Raw genomic sequence first — 8,388 nt, 5'->3', positions numbered from 1 at the left:
TGTAATTGATTGACAATCAGTTCCTTGACTATTTTCTTACCTTATTTTTGTCTGATTTTACACTATAAAAGGCACGACCCTTTTTCACAAAAAAGACACATCAGAATCCTTCTGAACTCATACTCTCTCACAATAACTTTCTCTTCTTATCTGCATTGTGGCCTGTTTACAAAACCTACTACTTTTCTTTGTTTGTTTCCTTTAAAACTGGTATGTCCTTATTTAAGCTTTAGCATCACAACAATGTGTTTATTTACAATCTTTTTATCCATGTCTACTTTACTGCTTTCTGTAGAGTTCAACATTTAAATTAGTATGCTTATGTCCTACTGCCTGTTTCTGCTATGAATCATCGCTCCCTATTTCCCTTTATGTGCTTTGAGTTACAGTTTAAAACATGGCAATATGCAAGTTATTGTCTATGGATTGAACTTGATCCATTAGAGGATCCTAATCTCTAAACAATGGATTCCAACAGGCTTATGGGTGTGCCAGCATTTCCCATTGTTGGGTATGCCCACTAGCCTGTCATTGCCTCCTTACCACCTCTCCATTCCCTATACCCCTATGTGTATTAATGTAAAATGTTTCCCTTCCCCTTTCCCTTTTTCAGAATTCTGCACTTGCACCCTATCTTAGTCTCTAAGTTCTGCCCCCTCTTATGAGCCATGCCTTGGGAACTTGAGTTCCCTCTAAACTTGGACACTTGAGGGCTGACCCTTCCACACTGCACTATGTCTTCATCTATAATGCATTTGGGGTGTGAGCCTTGCCCGGAGTCCATATGAGGCTCTTAGGGAACTCTGACACATCCAAATGGGAGAAAGGCTTTGAAATAAGATCTCTTGGAGTTGGTTTACTTCATACTTCAGACAGGAAGTCTGAATCAGGCTCTCCTTGGTTGTACTTTTTCTGATTGTATTTTTTCTTTACTTTACTCTTTCTGGGTCGTAACAACTTTGTAATAAAACTCTCGGGGATGGCTAGTAAAAAGGGAAGGGTAACTATGTATGCAAAAAGGGGTAGATAACCTGCCTATAGGAGTTTATGAATTCCTGCATTCTCATATAAACACCATGTCTACAGGAATCTTGCATTCTCATTTAGATACCATGTCTCTAAGAATTTCTGCATTCTCATGTATAGATACCATGTCTATATGAATCTTGCATTCCCATATAGATACCATGCCTATAGGTTATTTCTGAATTTCTGCATATCAATCTTGCATTCTCATATAGATACCATGTCTCTAAGAATTTCTGCATTCTCATGTATAAATACCATGTCTATAGGAATCTTGCATTCCCATATAGATACCATGCCTATAGGTTATTTCTGAATTTCTGCATATCATATAGATATCCTGCCTATAGGAATTTTTGAATTTCTGCATATCATATAAATATCCTGCCTACAGGTTCTTTCTGAATCTTGCATATGCATTCCTCATTAGGCAAACATGTTTATAGGTCTTAATAATCAACCGCAATTAGATATCATGTTCATAGGTCTTAAACGAAATTTAGCACCTAGATATCATGCCTATATGATTTCTGCATTTTTTACTATGTTTATAAAAGTGTCTAAAATCGACAACACATAGAAAGCATGCCTATAGGAGCTTTAATCGAATCTGAACTGCTTCACTCGCTTATAAGTCTAAAACCAGTAACAATGACGCATGCTCTTTTGCTAAAACTCGCCTTCTTTAATAACTGACAACTTCTCTTAAATCAGTATGTAATCATCTCATATCCTTGTTCCTGAAGTCTGAAGATATCACGCCAATAGGGTTTTCGTCCAACACTTAGGCAAGCCATGGGGTAAAAGTTTATAAATTGAATCTGTTGTTATTAACTACAACCAGCAGGCAAGCCTGATGCGGGCTTCTTATCTGAACTATGTAATAAATCAGTCTGCCTCGATCCTTTAAGTTTAATCAGACCCTAAACAGTACGTGTAAGTCATGCTAACTACTTACTTTTCTCTGCTTAAAGGAGGTCTGTTTGAGACTTTTCATTTGTTTATATGCTTCCTCATACTTGCCATATATGTTTTGTTTGTCGCCTTAGTATTTTTACCTTTTGAAATCACAAGTAAGCTCAATATCCCTCCCCTTTAGGATTAGTAGTCCCAAATGCCTCCGGGACTGATAGGATTGGGGTGGGTAATAGCATGCAATAAGTAAATGAGACCATTACGCGCTTTAATACCTCAATGGGGCGGGAAATGGTAGATAAGGATATGATGACCACGCAATAACATCTCGTGTAGCCCCTCATTAAGGAGTGATTACTGGATGTTGTGTGAGGTAATCCATATTATTTACAAACCTAGGACCCATTTTCCTTTATTTATTTGTTTCGTTGTTTATTCTTAAATTTTAAATTATTTTCTTAAAAAAATAAGCTTTTCTTTTAGTTCTTTTAACTTCATCTATTTTGTAACCATTACGTGAAAATCCCCTCTTGTTTGAAGTTCTTATTTTCCTACGTGTTATTTGTACCTAAAGTCACAACAATGGTTTGGCCGGGAACCACACTAGTGGATCTTGAGGGGTGCCTAATACCTTCCCCTTGGGGATAATTTCAAGCCTTTACCCAATCTCTGGTTGTTAAAATCAAACCTTTCTTAGTATCCTAATGCACTTAAATCATTAGGTGGCGACTCTTCAATTCAAACCCAATTCCCGAAAGGGAACGAGTTGTCCTCCCAAATGTTATAAACCTGATTTCGCGAGAAAAAGGCGGCGCAACAATAAGTTTGGGTTGAAGTGCATTTCAGTATTATTGATATCTGTTTGGGATTCTGAGTTTGAGAATAGCTCCGTATGGTGATCCTGTTGTCGGGAGCGCGATCGGAAATGAATTCGGAGGTCCTGGGTCATTTTGGAGTCATTTTTCTAAAGATAGAAATTTGAAGGTTTTGAAGAGTTTGACCGGAAGTGGACTTTTTAATATCGGGGTCGGATTCCGATTCCGAAAGTTGGAGTAGGTCCATAATGTCGAATATGACTTGTGTGCAAAATTTGAGGTCAATCGGACGTGATTTGATAGGTTTTGGCATCGAATATAGAAGTTTGAAATTCTAAAGTTCATTAAGCTTGGATTGGAGTGCGATTCATGGTTTTAGCGTTGTTTGATGTAATTTGAGGCCTCGTGAAGGTCCGTGTTATGTTATGGGACTTGTTGGTATGTTTGGACGGGGCCCCAGGAGCCTCGGGTATGTTTCGGGGTGGTTTCGGATCATTTCGGACTGTTTTGCAATGGCTGATGCTGGTGTCTGGTTGTTCTTCGCGTCCGCGAGGGTTCTCTCACGTTCGCGAATAAGGATTTGGCTTCTGGGATTTTGTTCTTCGCGTTCTCGAAGAGAGTCTCGCGTTTGCGAAGAAGAAGAATTTCTGTTGCGCAAGTCTTACTTCGGAGGCTCATATCTCACAATCTACAAGGAATTTGGAGATGATTTAAAAATAAAAGTTGTAGCCCTATGTGTCTAGTTTTCATAAAGATAAACTATTTTGAATTTGGATTTGTGTACAAAAAGTTATGGCTGGTATACTACAGGCTATCCGGGAAGATAAAGAAAAAATTTGTGTTACACAGGGCGGAATTTGGAAGCTTTTATCTCAAAATCTATAAGGAATTGGGAGATGACCAAAACATAAAAGTTGTAGATATTGGTGTCTAGTTTTCAAAACATTAAACCATTTTTCATTTGGAGTTCTGTAAGAAATATTACGGCCATTATACTAGAGGTTGTCTGAGTAGAGTTTGGAAAATGGTTTTTGGGAATTTTCTTCTTTGCGAATGTGATGGGGGTCTCGCGAACGCGAAGAAGAGTCGTCTGGGCAGTGTATAAGTGTAAATAAATGGGTTTGGCTCATTTCATCTCATTTTCTCCATGGGAGCCGACCTAGTAGCGATTTTGGAGCTCCATTTTCATCATCCATGTCAAGGTAAGTGATTCCCACTTATTGCAAGTTAATTACTTATATTATATCTAGATTTTAATATAGAAAATTATGGGAAATTAGTAAAAATTGGGGTTTTGAAAAAAAAAACTAGAAATTTGGTATTCTTGGATTTTGACCACGATTTTGGGTACAAAATTGGGAGTAAATTGTATATTTGAGTTCGTGTGGTTATGGGTAGACTTTATCTTCGAAAAATTTCGGAATCCGGGCACGTGGAACCGAGGGCGATTTTGTCAACTTTTTGAGCGGAGTTAGGAATTTATCTAAATTGAATTGTTATGGGTAATAGATCATATATTTGTGGATTTTCTCATTTACTGGCTAGTTTTGGAGCGTTGTGCATCGATTTGAGTCGTCGGAAGGGCTTGGAAGTCGGTTATGGAACTTCGGAGCGAGGTAGGTCTCGTTTCTAACCTTGTAAGAGGGAATTATCCCCATAGCTGAACAAAATTATTATGTGCCTCTAATTGTGGGAGCTACGTACACATGAGGTGATAAGAGTCCGTACGTAGTTGCTAGTTATGCCTATGTCCAGGTAGTTTTAGGCTTACATCATGCTTTGTTGATATTGTTGTTAATTTATCTTATTGTGGTCTTGAGAAGAAACAAGATTATGGTTGCGTAATAAATGTGTTGAAAGGAATTTGAATTGAAGAATTTAAAATTTTAAGGGTTTCCGTGGAACTTCGTATTTTCGAAAAAATTGAGAAATATTATAATGACTTAAGAAATCTATGTGTAACCGCGTTGCATGTGCATTTTACGAGCGGAAAAAATCTCTTTAAAAGCTTCACGGTGAATTGTCCTTATTTTGAAAAGAATCAAGAAAAAGGATTTTGATTTATTAATAAATTATATTTGACCACGTCGCATGTATGATTCGCGAGCGGGGAAATTCCTTAAATTATATTTGACCGCGTCGCACGTATGATTCATGAGCGGGGCATTTCCTTCTACTACTCTTATGGGATCGGGCCGTTTGCCTCAGCAAGATTTATGTACCACACTCTCATGGGAGCGGGCCGTTCGCCTCGGTAGGTTAATAGATGCATATATGATTTGCGTCGTTCGACCCTTGGCAGTGAATAGTTTACTTTTATATTGAATCGGACCGTATGCCTCGGCATTTCCTATATATATACATCATTCTTATGGAATTTGTGCGTAATATTTGGCTAGAAGCCAGTGTATTTTTGAATTTTCTCCTGATTTGATTTATGACAACCTCTTGATGATATCCACTATATCTTTGTATATATGCTCCGGTTTTGGAGGGAACTTGCTAGTTGAGAGCTTGAGAAACATTGTAAAGAAAGGAATTGTGCCACATATTTTATACATATTTATTTCATGTATTTACTCTGCTTCATATTTATTCACTTCTTTACTGTATTTTATATTATTGGACCACTAGTAAGTGTCAAAGTCGACCTCTCGTTACTACTTCTTCGAGATTAGATTGGATACTTACTGGGTACGCGTTGTTTTCGTACTCATACTACACTTGCTATGCATTTTATTGCACATGTACATGTATGTCTAGTGGTCTAGTTGGGCGCATCGACATGGTTGATACAGAGACTTAGGTGAGCTGCATCCCTCGAGACGATCCGCAGCCAGCAGAGTCTTCTTCAGAGTATTGTATTTTCTTTCTTGTCCGATTTGTATTCCGGACAGTTATTGTATTAAATTTTAAATTCCTAGAAATTGCTCATGCACTTGTGACACTGGGTTCTGGGATAATTATGGGGTGTTCAGTATTAAATTGTAAATATTTTTACTTATTTTGTAAAGATTATCTTCTACTAGTTAAATTGAAGAAAAATCATATTTTTCAAGATACTAAAACAAAGACTAAATTAAGTATTTATGGTTGGCTAGCCTGACAGCATGTCCGGCGCCGTCACAACCTTTATTGAATTTTGGGTCGTGATATATAGTAGGAAAGAGAATGTATATAAAAAAAATAGAGTTCGTGTGGAGATACTTATACTTCAAATTAATTTAAAAATAGATCAAATAAAATAATTAAATTAAATTTAAAAATATTACTGATAAATTTAAATGATTAAAATATTATGAATAAGAGTATAAAAACATAAAAAAATATCAAATTTCAAGAATAAAATATTTATTTTTATTAAATACTATTAGAAGGATAATAAGCAAGACATTAATTTAATTATAAGCTAATAGAAAATTATATGATAGTATAATAATATTAAATATTAGATAATACAATAACTATAAGAAAAGAACAAAAAAATAATTTACGTATAATTGATGTGATGAATAAGATACATTTGACTCCCAGATAAAAATAAAGTGATAGTAAGATTTTTGTTAAAATAATATGATCTAATGTGCTCGAACAAGACATATCACAATATGACATATTTAGTATTCTTTAATATCGACAGCGGAACGAAATGCAAGTACTAAAATCAAGGGGTTAGGTTGCTACAAATATATATTAAAAAGATTGGTTGTCTACTATGAGATTTGAACAATAATTTCATATCCTTCTTCATAATTAAATTCTCATGTTATATATTTTTTGTCTGAGAGGCTTATATTTTAAGGTTATTTGTACATGATTCAAACAACCTACATCGCAATTTGAAATAATTTGTCCGCGCATTGCACGGGTATTAATACTTGTTTATTTATAATAAATCTATAATCGTGTACAATTAATATATAATCTATATATATATATATTATTATTATTATTAGCTAAAAAAATAAATAAGTAATCAGACCTACTATTTATATAAAAATCCAAAACAAGAAGGCACCGAAACAAATTATTTCCCAAAAGACTCCAAAGTGAGCTCATGAGGGAAACTTTGGCCGCACCTGTTGTCACAATCTGGAGATTAAAATTATATTTTTAAAACTGAGCCATAATAACTTAATACTATAAAGAATGGAATATGAAGGTACAATGAAATTAAAAAAATACGGAACGGAAAAGTAATCCAAAAATGACTTCTCAAGGAACCAATACGAGAGAACAGGTGCTTTTGCGTATGGTATCGAGCAGGGAATATTTGCCCCCACCATCATTAACAGTAAAATAGCCGTTCTAAACCTTATAGTAAATAAGAATTAGCCACTTAATCACAAACTTTCTACAGTCATGGCAAGGTATTCCCACTCGCTAATCGGATTTTTAGCCGTTCGATTACAATTTTAAAATAAGACCTTACAAAGTGTTGTCATCGGACGGTCCATAAATATGTTGTAAATGCGTACCATGACGTTCCTTTCAACGGAACACATCCCCGATTAATAAACTGCTCCTCAATTTGAATTCCAACTTTTTTACAAGTACTATTTTTTTGGGTCCCACCACAACCCCTCTTCAAAATACACCGCTCAACCACAACAAATATTAGCTTAATCACCCACGCGCCTCTTATTGTATTCGTTTGAATTTGAATCAAAATCCTTATATTTAAACTTTTGACTATTTGTACAAACTACACCTTTCGATTGTTTTATTTAATTTTTTAAAAAATTTGACCATACACCTTCATTTAATTTAAATTATGACACAACATTTGTTCATTTAACTGAGAATCTCAACAATTGTATAATGTTATAAATATTATTACTTAAATTAAAAATTAATATTTAATTTAAGATTTTGTTTCGACAAACTTAAAAAAAAATAATTCAGCGCAGAAAGCATTTCGTAATTACGTATAGTTCGGGAAAAGAAAAATACAACTTATTATTAGGTAAAATTTAGTTGAAACACCAATTTAAAATTTAATAAAAATATATTGATTCAAATATGTCATGAAAACACTTTTCTTAGGCAGATGGTCTACCAGAAACGATCTCTCTACCTACCTACATAAGGTAAGAGTACGGTTTACATATATCCCACCCTCATATAACCCACTTGTGAGACACACTGTTATATGTGTTATTGTTGTTGAATCAAAATATATTGATATTTGAAGCAATGTGACAAGTGATCCATAAAGTGTGTCGAGAATCATGAGCTCTTAGTTCAAATCTAAGGTAAAATACTAAGTGGGCGTTTGGACATAAGAATTGTAAAATTTCAAAAGAAAAAGTAAATTTTTTCAAGTGAAAATGGTATTTGAAAATTAGAGTTGTGTTTGGTTATGAATATAATTTTGGGTTGTTCTTTAAGTTTTGTACGTAATCTGAGTGAAAATTTTGAAAAACAGTTTTTTGAAGTTTTTTAAATTTTCGAAAAACTTCAAAATCCATCTTCAAATAAAAATTAAAAATTTTATGACCAAACACTGATTTCAAAAAAAAGTGAAAAAATTCTTATGTCCAAAGGAGCTCTTAGTGATTTCTCAATATATTCAAGCTTTAACCGATAAAATTACTTGATAAGTGTGATTGAGGTAGCAACTTGCAAGTAC

This window comes from Nicotiana tabacum, chromosome 3 (genome assembly GCF_000715075.1).
Source record: "Nicotiana tabacum cultivar K326 chromosome 3, ASM71507v2, whole genome shotgun sequence".
NCBI lineage: Eukaryota > Viridiplantae > Streptophyta > Magnoliopsida > Solanales > Solanaceae > Nicotiana > Nicotiana tabacum.
Note: the sequence above shows the minus strand (reverse complement) of the source record.